Genomic DNA, 19,809 nt, shown 5'->3' on the forward strand with positions numbered 1-19,809 from the left:
TAAAGATTTTATGCTCTAGCTATCATATACAGTTGTTTCTATTTTTTCTTTTTGAGTTAAGGTATCCGAATATTTTTGTAAAGGGGTAGTATATTCATTTTTGTAAAAGGACACCTATCAATCACATTTGCCCTTTTCTTGTTGCAACTCATCCTTATATAAGTGAGTTTTCAAGGCAATGTGATGGTTTGAAACTTGTAGAATTTTTGTGTTCCTCAAGAAAAGTACATTCAGTTGGTCCAATAGTATGTAGGTGTTTTGGTTTTACCCTTGATTGTACTCTTTGATAACATAGTGAAATGACAGAAAAGACAATCTATTTTGGGTTTTCAATTGGTTTCTATTGGTCATTGTATTAGTCATCTAAAAGGATAATACAAAGGGGTATTTACACTATATTTGTGTCATCAATTTTTGTCTCCTTTTTTATGGGTTTGTCTATTTTGAGGTTATTTTAAATAAGGCTTAATTTGGCTAAATTCAATCTAGATGAGTTGTATACTGATATCATAGTTTCTTTTAATTCAAGGAATTATATAAATACTTCAATGAGTCAGTAGGGTTTATGAGTTTATAGAAAGGATATTTCATAAGAATGGAAATGGGTGATTACAGCTGATTAATTCATTTACAAGTTATTTGAATTAGATCTTCCACCAATAGTCAATTTTCTACCCAATAGATAAGGCACTGGTCATATAAGTCAGAAGTGAACAAGGATAAATTATCCTGCTGCATATCAAACCAATTATAAAATCAAAATCATTTTTCATTCAATTTTATTTAAAGTTATAAATGCTTGTCAATAGTTGTTTATATCTATTCTCTAAGTCTTAGGTAGCTGCTATTTCCAAGAAGATTACTAGATCTGCTAATAAGGGATTCATACAAGTTTGAGAACATTAAAAGAAGTAAAGTAAACTGCTCATGTGTTAATGGGTAATCAATGAGAATCAAAATCAAACTAAAAGAATCTGTACACAACAGTTTGCATTAGAATCATCCCTAGGTATAGCCACCTTGGTTTTGCAGAGCCTAAATTGTAGGAAACCACCAATGGTTTTGTTGAAATTGGGTCCAAATGGTTTATTCATGTAGCTGATAATAGGAATTAGCTGATCCTTAGGTTATATGTGTGTTATCATTCTAGTATTGAACACTTTTTTGTTTAGTAGTTTTCAAACTCCAACAGATTCTATATCTCTTCCCACATCAAACTTTGGGGAAGTAACTTGACTAAATGAAAAAACATTACAACAGAAAATATGAGCATCCTTAGAAAAACTTAGATGCTTTTCAAAATAATGAGCCAACAAAACTAAAATTTCATCAAGGCTCAAGAGACTGCCTCACAAATCTTCTCCTAGTTGTGATTATCATCTGGATGACATGAAGAACTTACAATAGTGAAATCATTAGTATAAAAATCTTGAACATTAGAATGATTACAACATTCATTATCATCATGCAAAGAACTACCTCCATTGCTGTTATATTATTCCTCAACTTCATATTCACTATAATAAGATTCATTTTCACTTTCATATCCATATTCCTCATGCTAACTGCAATCTTCTGATTCATTAACATTTGAATCCTTCTCTTCACATTTGGAAGACAATTTTTCTTTCTCTATGGATTCATTACATTCATTTTGACATTCAACACATTTACCATCATCATTAGAAGACTCAACATGAATTCTATTGTCATACAAAACTCTTTCCATCTTCTTAACATATTCTTCAATTGGCACAAGCTTTTGTAATCTTAAATGTGTTGGCCAGTTAACTAATTTAGAAATAAAGACATCCAAGGCAATAATAGGCTAGGAAGATTCCTTAGGTCTTAAATCAAAATGCAACTCCATGAGTGCTAATTTGAACTTTACATAAATCTAATAATCTCTTAGACCTTGAACACTTCTAACCATGTTTCTTATGAAGCTGACAATCTAATAAAAAGGTTCTTTTCTTATCTCTACAGTATCTACAAACACATCTTCATGACTTGGTAAACTAATTTTAGATCTGAAATCTGATTCCATCTTGAAACAAACTTTCTACCTCTTTATCCTAGTGCTAAAAATTACTGAATAGAGGCAGCCATTTTAACACTTGACTTCCATGAAAGAGAAACATGAAAATCAAAATACCTCAAGTTCTAATGCTAAACTTAGATCTACTAATTTGGCATAGGTGCAAGACTGAAATTCCTTCACACCACTAATCAAAACTATGTAGAGCCACCACCTCCTTGAAAGAGGATAAAGAAATCATTCTTGTGATTTACTTTTAACAATTATTTTTCTTATAACAAATAATGCAACAACACTTTAAAACTTATCAAGAACTTAAATTTCCTTTTCAAGAAACTATTAAAAGCTCCATACTTACTCATACAAAGTGAAAGTCCTTCCAAATATTGCAATGAAATCGACTAGGGAAATACTAGTATAGAGATTTAGAGTCGCCGCTCATGCATGTGAGAAATGAAACATAATTTGTCACCTAAAAAATCTGAACCAAAACTTCAAATGTACGATAAATGAAAATTATCAAACCACTAATTTAGATTTACAAACTTGAAAAATAGAAAAAAAAACTTGTGTTCATTCTTGACTCTAATTTTACAATAGCACTTTGAAAAAAAAATCTGGCTAAACTAATTGAAGGTGAAGTCTGTTAACAATATAATTTACACTCAACCTTCAAAGCTATTGCTGCAAATGGATAAAACTTTACTAGGGTGCATGACCATTTAGAAAAGTAATGGAAAACACTTCATGACCTTACTGCTATAGAAAACTTTGCACATGCCTTTCTTTCAACCGTATTGAATTTCTCTTTCATATTCAATACTTCCCCACTAGAGTTGCCATTTTTTTGGTGTTTTGAAATTATGGTTTCAAATTACCCCAATGAGAAAAAAATACATCTAGGGTGGCTACTTCCCATCTGCAATGTATCCTTTCAAACACTAGGCCAACTATAAGGCTAGACCCTTCTTCAAGTTTAGGCTCTTCTAAGCCTAGGTGGGTGGACCTATTAGATTCTTCATATGGTACCAATATTCAAAGCATAGACTGAATCTAAACAAAGTAGATTTAATCCTTATATCTTATGTACTTATGAAAATATCATAAACATGAAATAGCTAATGACAAGACCTAAGAAATTGATAATCTAAGTGAAGGCATCATTTCAGCTCTTAAACAAAAATAGAAATGGATGATTATAATGTCGATTTCAGAAAATCCCTAAATATGCAATAGTAAGAACAAGTTAATCTTATACCTGGTTAGTGCCTTATCTATTGGGAAATTCCATGAATCACACATATATATCTATGATACCATTGACATATTCCATACATCAAGATATCAGATCTATCTTATCACTTTGTGAATTAGACATTAGTATTCATAGAGACCTCATTCTCATGAAATATCCTACTCAAATAACCAACCACCCTATCAAATACATCAAGCATTTACTTGGCTCTTCATTCCAACAACAGAACATAACAAACATACAATTGTATGGGGAAGGAAATGGGTCTAAGTTCTTTGTCCCTAAACCTCAAAACATTGCAGATTCAAGAGATGAGAGATGAGAATCAGAATGAAACTAAGAAGATTCTTGCTCATTTTTATTCATTTCCTTGAAACTATACATTCAAGATGCATGTAAACAACTCATAAAACCACTAAATAGACCATAACTATCTATATTAGCATAACTACTATTGTTCATACAAGAGGAATATGTTGAAGAGAATGCTATCATAGTCATGAAAACATTTCAAAAATTGGAACCCTAGTCAATATTGTGAAAACTCAAGATTGGAACCCTCACAATGAATCAAAAAGAGAGATATATAGGAAAAGAATGAAATATTGGATCTAATCTTGAAGTGACAAGTTTCCACTTGAATCTTCATTCGTTATTGTTGCAATGCATCTCTCACCTTTCTATAGTTGAAATATGATATGATTCTCATCATAATTTGTAAAAAACTTGGAAATACTCTTCCTTAATGATGAAAACCCTTACTTTACCAAAATATTTAAAATGCATCTGAAATGCGGATAATACCTTCATCAAACTAATTTAGATGTGAGAAAAACCACCCTTAACTACATTTTTATTGCCTCTAGGATTCACCTAGTTCATCATTTCATTATACATCAAATTTGAACTACCCTAACTAAATGAAACTGAAAAATGAATACCTGAGACAAAACCTTGTATAACTTGAACTAGTGGTTTCATGTATATAAACAAACTCCAAAAATGGAAAGTTTGTTCTCTCTTAGTTCTAGTAATATATAAGAGGGCTACATTTTCTTACCATAAATGCCTAGAATCTCAAAATAAAAAATAGGATCCTGGCATGGTTTTCTAATTTGCATTTTAGAAAATATTTAATTTTGACCTAAACTTTAAACTATAGATTAAAATATGAAGTTACTTTTGCATGTGATTTCAGAAGGAAAAAATAATAAAATATTAATTTTTATTTTTTTTGAAAATTTTCCTCTTGAATTTCCTCTGTGTCAAACTGGGTTTGACCAAGCTTGACATGTTTCATGCTTTGATTGGTTGGCCTTTTGCACCACCACCTAACATGTCATTCCCCTTTGCCACTTGGGCACCACGTGTCACACTGCTACTAGTCTATACTACCTTGTTAGCATCCTATGGACAAGTCCTCCACTAGGGCACCACATGTCACTTCTTGATTGTGTCGGTATGTCGCATGACACCTCAACACCTTGCCATATCATTGTGACATAGAAATGTCATGACATGTGGTACCTCTATCCATATCATCACCCTATCACCTACCTCGTAATATGTGATATGTCATCACCACCATGTCACTAGATCTACTACATAGTACTTGGTCATTATGTTGTTATGGGATCTTGGGTCCACCATGTCACTGGTGACATAGGGACCTTGTGCCATGTGTCACTCCTTGCTGATGTGGCCACCTCAAAATCTATGCCAAGTCTAGGTCATCTCTACCACATGTCACATTTTAGTTGGTTACTGGGTCTACATCATTAGTTGATGTCATCCTCTTGGGTGATATTTTTGTTCAAAATTTCTTCATATTTCCCCAATAGCTTGGGACCCGTGGGAGATGGTTGCACTTATGTCTTAAAGTGGAAAGCTTTTGACACTTAAATTAAAAGCACTTGCATATAAAAATACAATGAAAGCTCTCACCATAGTGAATGTGGGATTTATGCATTAGAGAAATTTACTCCACTGGTGTCAATATTTTTTGATTTAGAAAAACTCTAACTTGTGTATACTCTCGATACAAAAACCTTCACTAATTTATGGAATCTTAGGGAACATCCCCCCAATCTAATTTATCTTCCAACTAAGGTAGGGAAGGAAAAGAGTTTCAATCATCCTCTATTGATGATATTTCTAGCCATGATAATCCAAAAATAGAGAAAATAAAAACTTCATTGAATGAATCAAATACTTGGTCCTTTAACTTCAAAAGAAATGGCTTTGATCTTGCTATGACTATCCATTATTTTCACATTATCATTAAAAAATATGATATAGGAAATAAAAAAATCTATGATAGGCAAGGGGATTTGGGAGCTCAAGATCTGCTAGTGAATGTTTTGCACACATCCCTAGAGGCATATACTCCTATGTAATGTGAAAGTTAACTGTGAATTTCAAGACCTCTTTCTGCCCATTCAAAAATGTGCCTACAAGCCTTCAAAAACATGGAAAACTTTCTCCAATGCCTCTTGAAATTTAAATTCTCCTTGGTGGTGGCATTCAAATGTCACTTTGAATGTGGATAGTAGCAGATCAAGCCAATGGTAGCTAGGGTTGTTCGTAGCCCAAAAACTTCTTCTTCTTTCCTTTAATGGTTATTAGGTCTTTGTCATGAGTGAGGCCTCCAACATGGGAATGTCTTTTCTCAAAGTCTTGGCATTTTCCAATTCTAAGTCAAAGGATTGTGGCCTCTGCTACAAAATGACATGCCCCTACTATGACTAGAACACCTCTAGAAGTACCTCTTCCATCTCATTTCTAATGTATAGTTATAACAAAATTATCAAAAGGTTTTTAGACTATATTCTCACATTTTAGCACAACTCTTTCCCACTAATATTTTATTTCATTAAGATAAGAATAGGTTAACAGAAAAAGATCCATGTAAGATATAATAGAGATGGTAATCCTTAAGATCTTCCCTTCACCTATGGAGCTGGGGAGTAATTCGAAAATACAACCATAGCCAAAGCCCACCTTATTGAACCAATCTGTAAATATGATGAATCTAATATGGAGGAAAACACCTTAGGATGAGCCATCTTTATTCATTTCCATTTAATATTAAATCCTCAAATGCATACTCCACTTTTACCTAATACTACACTATTTCCCATTTAGGATGTTATCCCTAATATTTTTTGTTATATGAAAACATATAGGTCAAATATCAACTTGATAAGAAAAAATTTTGTACATTCATTCCCTACATCCCATTTGAACTTCAAACATAAGTGTGTACATCAAAGAATCATAATAAGTAAAATCACTACAACATCCCTTTTTAAACCAATTCCTAGTCAATCCACTAAAATAGGTTGGGCCCCAAAGTGGATCTGGCTAAAAAGAAATTGAACTCAAACACCTGACATCTCAAAATAATCTAATGAACACTTGGTACTGAATGAAATCAATTTTTACCACTAATTCATCCATTAAAACTCAATTTGACTTTTTTTCGCCAACTTCCAATTTCATGTCAAGGGGTCCTCTAATTGACCTTAAAAATTGACCAAAACACTTGATTGAGTTCTAAAACCTTGCACACTTCTTCTCTATTCCACATTCTTGCACCTTGCCAAATCTTGTATGATGAAAAGAATTCAGTCAAAAGATATTGATCATCAAATTGTCCTTCTCAAAACTGCTTGCAAGAAAACATGTTAGAAAATAATAAAACACATTTAGTTTGGACTTTGAAAATAGGTCAAAGAAACACTTGGGGGTACAAAAACTAGGGTATTAGTTTACTATCATGAGGAGAGTATAAATCTAGGATTTGGGCTCATGAAAAATAACTGAGCAAATTTGGCGAGTGGTCAAAGTGGGCTACTTGAAATTTTAGAACTAGAAACAATGGCATAAAAGCATTTTTCACAAATAGAATGAACCTTAGAAAGTGTGTAGATGGATGTGTCAAGATTTGAAAACTAGAAAACTTGAAGTATTTTCATAATATAATACAATTGTACAAACCATTTGATCTCACCTATCATAGGTTTAGAGTTATGACATCCTAAATAGGGTTACCAATCGATCTACTTTTTTATGACACTAGTAGAACTTTGTGAATTGCATATGGAATCACATTTGAAAACTGATCAAATGGATTTGTCATAAGCTCAAAATTGAAACATAATTCATGTCTAATCTCTAGAATATAATTCAAAAGGAATTTTTTCATTTTGGTCAACTAGGTCAAAGTTATAACAAGTCAAACAAGGCCTCCTAGAATTGTAAGTAATTTACATCACCATGACAACAATAAATGACCAAATTTGAGAGATTAAAAAACTAGTCAAAACATGTTGAAATGACTTGAAATTTGAACCATAGGTTCTTTGATAGGCATAATAAACACTCCAAAAGTATCAAGTCATGAAACATTATTGGGTGTGAGATATTCAAATGAAAACTATGCCTTCTGTCACTGTTTGACATTTATGAAAAAATACAGATTTGAACACTGCTCAAAACAAAACTTCACTGAATGGTTTGGAATGGTAATTTATCTTCATGGAATACATGGATATGTTGAATAAAAGGTGTTATAAAAATTAAACACCTCTTAGGATTCAAAAAGATAGTCAGGTACAAATGCATTAAAAAGTGCTTATAGGGCTGGATTTTTAGAATGGTACTCAAAATTAGGACTTCAATTTTGAGTCCCAACACCTTCCAATCGACTTCTCAAACCAACATCTTAGATCCTTTCTTGTTTTTATTATTGGTAGGGTTTAATGAAAACACAAAAATCTTCAACAACAAATGCACAAAAGTCATTGTTAATGTTATAATTCTATCAGATAAATTATATTATATATGAGATATATAATATATGATGAATATTATATAAGGAATAATTAACTTATATTAAGAGTGATATATATATATATATGTATATATATGTATATATGTATATGTATATATATATATGTATATATATATATGTATATGTATATATATATATGTATATGTATATATATATGTATATGTATATATATATATATATGTATATGTATATATATATATATATGTATATGTATATATATATATGTGTATATATATATATGTATATGTATATGTATATATATACATATGTATATATATATATATGTATATATATACATATGTATATATATACATATGTATATATATACATATATATATATATATACATATGTATATATATACATATACATATACATATATATATATACACATATATATATATACATATACATATATATATATACATACATATACATATATATATATACATACATATATATATATATATATATATATATATATATATATATATATATATATATATATATATATATATATATATATATATCTTATTATATAATCATTATAATATATTGAGGACATATTAATTGTGTTATAACTATAACTAATATAAGTTAATAAAGATGTCTCTTCAAGAGGCATGCATCTTTATATCACATATATATGCATTCGTATAGTAACTTGAAAAACACATGAATATCTAGAAGTGCTATTACAAGTTACAGAATAAATTAATCAATCCTATTTCATCAATATGGTATCAGAGCCTAGTTCCTTTGAAGAAAGCTTCACAGGTTAAAGGAAGATCTTGGAAAGTTCAAGATCATGAAAATATGTGTTAGCAAACAAAATGAAATGAGCCAAAACTTGTTGGTTCAACCCATATTATACTAATGATGGTATGAAAAGATGTATAAGGTATTGCATCCCTTATGTGGTGGAAAACTAGAACCAATGGGAAGATCATACTAAGGGCAGATAAACCTATTAAAGTTCATCATTTATAGTAAAAGGACTACAGACTTATTTAACTCAATCATTACAAGGTCACTTGGTAGCCATAGTGTACATGGGAGGATAGATTTATATCACATATCAATACAAACTAGACACATAAGATAGGATGACATTATAGAACTAGTGGTTGGAAGCACATCTAGCTATCTTTGAGGGGGCATATACTCACCAAAATTAAATAAAATTGAAGAAATTTTTTTGAGTTCTCCACATTTTTAAATTATGAATATGAAGATTTGTGAATTGTATGAAAGTTCCAAGTCAAAATATTTTTAATTGGACCTTCCTTGTTTTGAGTCATAAGTAGTTCTAAAGCATTTTTTGATGAAACACTCTTAATATATGGAGACAATGATGCCTTTATAAAGGTCATCATTATTTATTTTTGGGTATACTATACTTTTGATAGACATTGTGGCACAGGAAAATTGAATTCTAGAATCATTCACAAGACGAGGAGACAATTTTGATGTACAGTGGGCGCAACCACTTTTGCTATTGATCAATTTGCAAGCCTTTGAAAACAAGAACTTCATAGAGGTTGGACAAAAAATAGGTTATTATAGTTCTGACCACATAGTATGCATAAGGAAAATATGATGTCTCCCAAGAGGACTTGTCATGTGGAAAGGATTAGAATATTAATAATCTTGGAGGAAAGAAATAGTAGATCACAACTTAAGTAGATATGTTATCCCAAAAGCCTTCCATGATAAGTATTTGGAAATTACAACACTAATATAGGAGTTGTGGGAGCAACAGTGGTGAGAAGTCAGTTGTGTGATTTCTTCAATCAATTTTGTAATCATTACTAATTATCAAACATCATTAAAACATATGAGAAGTCATCAAATGAAATGAGATTAATACTACTATGTGCATACTGTGTATAGTTGATGCAACATCCATCAACAAAAGATGATGCTATAGAATAAGACAATGTCTTCATAGATAAACTAGGTAGATCTATCTGAAATTGTTGAAGGGCATTTTTTTTTAGTCTATCGTCATTCATATGGTTTCCATGCACACTTAACATATTGAAATGATAGGAGGTATAGATGATTATATGTCATAGGTCCTCAAATAATTTTATGAATGTATAGTGACACCTCCTCTAAGGATTATAACCATAAGAGATATATGAAAAATATGGTAGATGTATTTGAATGTTACGATGCCTGAACAATATTTTGTTTGGAATTTATTCCAACTTGCTATCATGCTTTCCATGTGTCTTAGCAATATATAAGGACATAAGTTATAGTTATGTGTGTTTCTATAAATGTGAAACCTAGAAGAATCTAGAATTACTATTGTGGATGAGTTTTTCAGCCAGGAAGTTGCTCCATATAGGTGCCCACTCTAGATCACTATTGAGATTATGGATTGCAGGAATGCATGATATGATGTTAATATATGGAGAAGATGTTTAGATATTTAATAGAGAAAAATTCATAACTATATATTACTCAAAGTAAAATGCTTGGTTTCTATTGAGATCAAAGAAATTCTTACTATAGAGGGCTCTTCCAATGAGAGGGAGCAGACTTTGATGAGATTTTGTGTAAACATCAAAATTCTCAGTTTATTCTTTAGAAGATGTAATAAGAAATTATGAGACTACCATAATTTTACACCCACCTTCAATGATATGTATCAATGATTCAATGAATGTCGTGATGAGAGAAGTGCCATAAGATGCTTCATTTCTAAGGCATCCGGAGTGTTATGGTGGACTTCAGAAGCAACCCTTGTGGAATATCGTGATAATGTAGGAGGTTCCAAGTTTGAGATGTCTTTTAAATTTGACTATGCTTAAGCTATAAAAGTATGTTATATGTGAACTACAAAATTTTACATTATGAAAGAAAAAGTTCAAAATTTCCTCCCATTTATTAGAACTTGTGAGAGATTAGTATTTTTTTTCATCCACATTAATGATGTGAAAGGGATTCTATAGATGGAGGGTTGCTCTTTATTACAAGAATTTAAACCAAGTTGTTTTGCCATAATTGATTATTTGACAATGTAAGAGTAGGAATTTTACATTGTGGGGGGGATATAAACCAATGTTCCTTTCTCATTGTTTGACAAATTATTATATAGAGGCATTTTGTGACTTGATGGATATAGACCTTCATGTGCAAATAAGTATTTCTCATCTTTTAATATTACACTTATCTACTCCTTGTAGTCTCTCTATTATTTGTACTCTTATATGTGATATAAAGAGTCATTTTCCTTAATCTTTTCCTTTGTCTCTAAGGACATCCTTGCAAGAAAGAAGATTGGAACATTAGACATGCTACCAATATTGTACAAACTTAATCTTATGATAGTAGCTCCAAATAAGTTGTGATTCATTAATCAACTAATGATTATGTTGAATAATGTGAGGCTTTTGAAGAAAATATCCTTGATGATTATTATTATGAGAGGGAGTCTCATAGTTCATTAGATATAGCCTTGGATAAAGAGAGTGGGTAGAAAATAAATGCTTCAATCAAACTTTTGATGATCTTGGTTTAGAAGGAGTAGACTTTGTTGATGGATTCTCCACTAGTCAAAAACTCTAATAGCTAAAGGACTATAATTCATGGGATAAAGTCTCATGTATGTAGGTTGGAAGGCCTTATGCTATCAGGATACTCATTGAACTAGGGAAGCATGACATGATTTTCTACCAAGATGTTAGAAGGATGATAATAGATTCTAAGGAAGTTTGACACTTCAACAAAAAGAACCTTGTGCTAAGAGGTTGGAAAAGTTGATATCAAACTAAGAGGGAGAAACCTTATTCTCTTATAGGTTTTATGGTAAATTTTGTGACAATACCACATTATAGTATTCATGGAGACTTCATGCAAACTTTTAATGTCATACATGTATGGGCCTATCCCCTATGTATGTCATGAAGAAGTGATGAATTCTAAATGATTATCAATTGTATTAAGAGAAGTTATTGAAAGGTTTCAACCTTACAATAACTTGTATCATGATTTAAATTTTGTATAAATGTTGAAATAAGTCATGAAAGGCTTTATCTTATAAATCAATAATTAGGCATTAGATGTTATTAATTTAAATATCTACAATTTGTTTGTATAGATATATTTTAGGTACTTGGTGAATATCATTTGATTGATATTCTAATAGGCCAATGCTCACATTACCTAATATGATATCAAATAGCATTTGGTGAATATCATATGTTGATATTCTAATAGGCCAATACTTATATGATATCATATAGTGGAAATCTTCTAATCAAAGATTTCCTATATGTATTATTTTTGAAATATTACATGTGGTGCAATATGTATGTTTTTTATCCTTCTTTATTAAGAGGGAGTGTTAATTTTATAATTATGTCAAATAAATTATATTATATATATGAGATATATAGTATATGAAAAATATTATATATGGAATAATTAACTTATATTAATAGTGATATATATATATAAAATATATTGAGGATATATTAATTGTGTTATAACTATAACTAATATAAGTTAATTTATTAAAGAGACATGTCTCATCAAGAGGCATGCCTCTTTATATCACATATATATTCATTCGTATAGTAACTTGAAAAATACATAAATATCCAGAAGCACTATTACAAGTTACATAATAGATTAATCGATCCTATTTCATCAACAATCACTCTTAGTAAATAGCTCTTCAAAAATTCACAGTGATAACTAAATTTGATTCCTTTCCTTTTAAAAAATAATAATTTTTCAATCGTTATAAATTCTTGGTACTATCACTTGTTTGGTGATAGACTATCTTCCACTCTATTTGACCTTGGTGCTCAGTAGAGTCATTCATAACTTAGTGCCCACACAATGTTTTAGTGTATCTCAACTTTTCTTGGAAGGGTATTGAAACCTAACCTAGCTTGGTAAGGTCTAGATTTTCCTTAGACACTCGATGATCCCTTTGCATCTTGAATGTTAATATGGATTTTTCCTTCTAGATGGCTAGAATTGATGTAAGATGTATACTTCAGAGTCTTAGTTCCAATGATCCCTTTGGGAGATCAAGTAGAAATGCTTGAGTCACCCAATTTTGGAGTGACATTTGCTTCATGGCTCAGAATTACATTCTTAGAAGATTTTGGAATCCATTGCTACCTCATCTACTTTCTAATGTTGTCACCCTTGGCTTTCTTTTCATCTTTAATCATTATAGTGTTCATACAATTCTTGGCAAGATGTCCAATTTTTATACAAATAAAACATCTTCTAGTGGTGTTTCTTGTCCTCATGTGATTTTTCACATAGTTAATTCCAATGTGCACAAATCCTCAATAGTAGTGCCATATACACCATGTGTTGTAGTCCCAACCAAGTACTTTCACAATTTGTTGTGCTGGATGCAATATCTTGGTTTTGCACTTAGAAGATTTTTGCCCATTTTTCTTGGATTTATGACATTTGCCTTCAAATTTAGGTTCCTCTTTGCATTCATTAGCTCTATGATCATGCTTATTGCCATTATAACACTTTCCATTGAATTTTTCTTTACCATTTATCAAACATTTTTTTGATGTATGACCTAACTTCCATAGTGATTGCAAGTGGGCCTTTGATTCTTTTGAGCTCCTTTCTTGGATAATTCACCTTATTCTTTGTATCCTATTCCTACTTTTCCTTTTTGTTTGTGTTGATTTTCCTTATTTGATTAATTCATGTCTTCTTTATATTTCATCATCCTCCCATTGGTTTTATTTTCAGTGTTTAGATCATTTTTCAGTCTTTCATTTTATGGTCTTAGATTCATGATAACTTCATTTGCATTAGTAAGCTAATCAATTAAGTATTCCTATTGAAGGGATAGATGCTGAATTTCATTGTTCTTTCCTTCTATCTCTTCTTTGGCTTTCTCTTTTTCTTCCATGACTTGAAAATCCTACTAACTAAATTTCTTGTTCTCTTCTCAATTTTTTAACTTCTTGAAGTTTACAATTCTTTTCTAATAGGTATGTGATTGCCTCATTAGCTTCACCTAAATTTCTTTGTGGATAGATGTCTTCAATTCTTTCTTCACTGTAGAATTTTTCATTTATTTGTATTGCAGGATCTTATCTTCTTTTTAAAGATTGAGAGAGTTACTCCTTTTCTTTCTTAAGTTTCCCAATAGCCAATTTCAAATAGATCTTTTCATTGTCAATAGCCTTTATCTATCTTGAATACCTCCATCGCTTCTAATCTTTGCTCAAGTTGTTAAATTCTTCTTTGAGAACTACAATGCTCTGATACCAATTGTTGGAAATATAGGATAACATAGGTTACTGAGGGGAGGGGTGAATTGGGAACCAATAAAAAATATTCTTAATTCACCAATTAATCCTTCATATATATGCTTGAAAAACTAAAAGCATTAAAATATTCATAACACTTTGATAAAAGATATGGTAACCCAGAAACCTTCCAAATATAAAGTAAAACTTGGGTGGGGATGATACCCACAAGCTTTAGTATTGCAATATAAATTTGGTTGGTTAAGGCTCACAATTGATCACTTCTAATGATCTATCCTATTAGGAGCAATAAGGACTACTAGGTTCATGTTGATAAAGGATTTTAAAAAACATACAATGAAGTATGCACTCGGTAAAGAGATTTGGAAAAGACTATTAAGTCTACCCTATGAAAGGATTTAATTATTCCACCTATTAGGATGAACTAGTGGTTAATCTTTGATCTAAAACTCTAATTTTCTAGTTGAGATTCCTTTGAAGTGTAATGATCACCCTGCTATTATAGATAAATCTTTGCTACTCTGTATACTACATGTAGCCTTCTTACTTCACACTTTTGCTCTTATTATATTTGCATCATATGTTCTTCTTTTTTTTGTTATATTAAGATTTGATACAATAAATTACATATATACCAATCTAAATCACAATTCATTAAAGTTGGCTACAATACAAATTTCACCAAAATACACAAAATTAGCCTAGCTATGGGTACTCAAGTTTTGAAGATAAAATTGATGAGGTTCTAATACTTGGTAACCATTATCAACACTCACCATCATCATGCTCTCGGTAGATGTAGAAGCTCAGTTCATACTAATCACTTCTAAGTAGTCTAAACTCAATCAGCATTGGTGACTTGATGAACACTACAAAACTTTACATATAAGTTGAATCACTTGGTTGACACTACAAGACTCAGTCAACACTAACACTGCAAACTCTATTTGCACTCGTACTCATCAACTCAATATATACTACTCAGTGCAAGCTGAATATTGATTTTGTAACTTGGTAGCAATTGTAAAACTCAATAGAACCTAAATTACTTAGTTTACACTATAAGTTGCAAGATAAACTTGGTAGCTGCTAATGATTTGACTAAGTGTGAGTCACTAATAAACAAACTTGACTAGAATGTCAATAGTTTTAAGTAATTATCTATGAATGTTACATATTGATATTAATTCTTATGTCATGTTAATGAATATTTTTATGTCTTAATGAAGTCTTGATTAGTATTATGTATTAATGGATTATATATCATATTAATAATGTTATATGATTGTATTGATTGAATGTTATAGTTCATAATGGATGAATGAATTAAGTGTGTAATTACATGATAATGGGAAATTTAGATTGATGTTAGGGGGAGGGGGTGAGGCCAAATGAGCTTCCACCTTCTCATGGTTAGCCTCATTAAGTAGAGAATATTAATGTATTCTTGAAAGCAAGTAAAGCTCAAATTAATATACCTTCATTAATTAAAAAATTTCATTCATTGTAAATCTAGAATGATGGGATGATACTCTATGATATAGGTGTGAATCTTTAAATATGTTGGGACTCAAAATTGAAGCCTCAATTTTGAGTACCATTGAGAAAATTAAGCCCTATAAACACTTTTTGATGCATATATATCTGGCTATTCATTTGAGGCCTAAAAGGTGTTTAATATTTCTAACACCTTCCATTTATCATATCCACTTGTTCCATGGTGATAAGATTACATTCTAAGTTATTCTGTGAAGTCCTATTTTGAGCATTTGTCAATTCTACATTTTTGCCTAAGTGTCAAACAATGACAGGAGGTTGACTTCGCAATTGAATATCTTGCACCCAGTAATGTTTCATGAATTTATGCTTTGGGAGTGTTTAGTGTCCATAATAGAGAGCCTATGTTTCATATTTTGATTCATTTTGAATTGGGTTTTGAATCCCTCAAAGTTGGTCACTTATTGTTGTCATGCTGATACAACTTGTTTTGAAATTTGGGAAGCCCTATTTGACTTGTTATAATTTTGACCCAATTGATTAAGATGATGAAATTCCTATTGTGCTGCATTTTAGAGGTCAAGGAAATGTTATGTTTAAATTTTGAGGTTATGAAGAATTTGTTCGATATGTTTTCGAACGCAATTCTAAATGCAACTTGTAACTTTTTGCTGGTGTCAAGAAGTACAGATTTGTCAGTACCCCTAATCGTGATGTCATAATTTGAAGTCCATGATAGATGAGATTGAATGGATTGTACCACTATGTTGTACTCTAGAAATAATTCAAGTGTACCAATTTTCAAGTCTTGACGAATTTGTTTGCACACTTTCCTAGGTCAATTCCATTTGCAAAAAATGCTTTTCTACCATTGTTTCCAGTCTGCAAAATCTGAGTAGCCCACTTTGACCATTCACCATATGTGTCTAGTTATTCTTCATTAGCCCAAATCATAGATTTATGTTTTCCTCATGACATTGAACTAATGCCCTATTTTTCATACCTCCAAGTGTCAATTTGCCTAGTTTTCAAAGCCAGATCCAAATGCAATTTTTTCTTTACTAACATGTTTTTCGTGTAGGTAGTTCTGAGAGGGAAACTTTGACAGTTAATATCTTTTGACTAAGAATCCATAATGATATGAGATTCAATAAGGTGCAAGTATGTGCAAAAAAGAATTAGTATGTCAAATTTTAGAGCCTGATTAGGTGTTTTGGTTAGTTTTTAAGGCTAGTCAAAGGACCTCCTGACACAAAAATTGATAGTTTGCAAAAAGATGTAAAATGAGCTTCAAATTCACTTTTAGTGGTCAAATTTGTTTTAAAATAGTGCTATAGGGTAAATGATTTAGTTTTTTAGTTTAGTTGTTCAAAAACAAAATTTTTTTAGCCGGACCCACTTTGGGGCCTGACTAATTTTCACCAGAATAATAAGACAAAGAGTAAATTGTTCAACAATATATACAAAGTAAACAAAATTTTTAATGGTGATCCAAATTTGGAAGGGATATCTAGTCAAAACATGGGAAAAAGAGTTCTATAATGATTAGAGAGTGAACTTTTGAAGGATTTGACTAGATGAAAGTTTTTCACAAGAAATGCACCTAAGAGATTAGAATTGTTGCTTTTTTTGGAACAATATTATGATATAGGGATGTCTTAAAAAAAAGTTAGTTCTTGCAAATGTTTTCAAAGGGCTGTTCAATATTATAAATAAAGTTAGACTCTACAACATGTAAACCTTTGTAGGAAGAAAGCAACACGGAGGCACACCTGATCTTTTGCACAAACTTAATGAGTTTGGTTTGAAGATAGCTACTATTTATGAGCGTGAAATTAGGAGAGAAAATGCTATAGAATTTGATGATTTTTTGTACATTGTAGCTCACCTATTGCACAATAATGAACACATACAAGAGGAGTATTGGCTTAAATGGAGACATATACTAGTGGACGAGTTTCAAGATATTGATGAAATACAATATGAGCTAATTAGTCTTTATTCAATTAGAAACTATAGTTGTGTGATATTATACTATACCCATGCTCAAGAATTTATATTCCAATCCTTTCTTGAAAGCATGCAAATTCCTCATGAAGTTATTGGGTCTATACATTTCTACTCCCACAAAGAAGTGTGTTGTGTTGTTGCATAGCTGGTATGGCAAATGATAATAGATAACATTGACAACTAAAGATTGATGGGAGAGATTTGCAATTTGGGTTGAAGAATCTATTGATTATGGTAGGATGCTTTTGACTTCCAATCCACAAGAGAAAGCTATACGATTCATATTCTTGTTGAAAGTAATTTAAGTAGTGGGTACAAGTACACCCATTAACTTGTGTCCCACAAATTGAGGTGGAATTGTGTCTTTTAAAATATTGAAAAAGTGGTATGATACTTTAATGCATGCCATTATTGTGTCTTTTAACATATTGACATTGCTGTTTGAACAATTAGGCACCTAAATTTTAAATAACATAGTGAGATGTGGAAGTCGTGTGAGTAAAAAAGAAGCAGTCCTCGCAAGGAAGAAACTCACAGATCTCCATGCATGAAAAAGAAATAGACCCATGCAAAAAGAGCTGAAGGAGATTTCCACTTGTAGAGAAAGGCCTACAACATGACAAGGGAGAAGCCACATGAGAGGAAGCCCATAAGAAATAGATGTGAAACCTACAGAGTAGAAAAGAATTGTGAATAGAGTCTTTGATCTATTCAAATGTATTTGACCAGACTCTAATCTAACCAAGTTCCAATTGCCACCATAGTTCAATCTACCCAAATCATAGCTCAAAATTTTAGGGGAAAGTGTGTACTACTATTTTGAAGACTTGCTAGGCAAGTGTGCGCAAGAAGAAACTGTCATGGAAAGGTTCAATTATGTGGTTGCATGGAGTATCTCTACCACCAGCCCTATAATCTTTGGAAAGTTCCATACAATCTGATTCTTGGGGAAACTCATTGTGTCTCCTCTAGGAACCTTATTGTGCTTCTTGAGCAGGTATCATATCATCTACCTATAAGTGCTTTACATGCACCCAATGAACCACACAACCTAGAATTGAATTGGTGGTAGTGTCCTCGACCTCAATTTTATGGAAGATCAGTTGAAGCCACAATCCATGGAAAAGAGAGCTAAAGCTGCTAGAATTGGGTGAAATCTATGAGATAAATTCTCCTAATCTACATATAAACTTATTCCCCTTTCCAACCATTAAATGATTGGTAATGTAGAAATATAGTGCAAGCAAACTGGATTGAAGGTGACCTTATCTTACAAAGGTAAATCCCTTTTTGGTCTCAAGGGATCCAACACTAGAATCTCTAGAAGCATCAGCTAATGCTCCCCTGCCCAAGATAAACTTTATGAGCTACATGGAGATTGGGATGGAAGTGCCACACTGAAAGACATCACCACCAGAAAGATGAGCGTAATATATGATGCAAAGATGATCACATAGTTAAGAATGTGGCATTTGTTGTGCACACTGCTACACTTCATAGATTGTGCCTTATTAAAGGAACATATGTTTTGAAGAAGCTAGTTAATGAAGCAGAAGAAATAAGATGCCCATGATGAGTAGAAACTCATGCATTAGCCATAGGCCATAAAGAAGAGCAAACAATAAACTGAAGGCATTAGTCCCACATTGCCCATATACAGACACTTTTTTCTTTTTAAATACAAGAGCCCTCAATAGCTAAGTGTCTAAATGACAACGCCTTTTGAGGCATGTGTGGCTTGATTGGGGCTATCGATGGCTAGTTGGAGGCAATAAATATTAAATTTTGAACAAATATGCTCATGTGATGATGTGGCAGGCTAAAACCTAGGAGGCACAAGATTGCACCACGTGGCACATCCTATGGTCACCACATTCCCAC

The 19,809-nt window shown here is 31.6% G+C and overlaps 1 pseudogene; it reads left to right on the forward strand.

Moving 5' to 3' along the window:
* Nucleotides 1-19,385, forward strand: part of LOC149564832 (oxysterol-binding protein-related protein 4B-like) — a 145,625-nt pseudogene extending 126,240 nt beyond the window's left edge.
* The last annotated feature ends 424 nt before the right edge of the window (nt 19,386-19,809 follow it).

This window comes from Cupressus sempervirens, chromosome 3 (genome assembly GCF_028749045.1).
Source record: "Cupressus sempervirens isolate cs-2001-9-10 chromosome 3, ASM2874904v1, whole genome shotgun sequence".
NCBI lineage: Eukaryota > Viridiplantae > Streptophyta > Pinopsida > Cupressales > Cupressaceae > Cupressus > Cupressus sempervirens.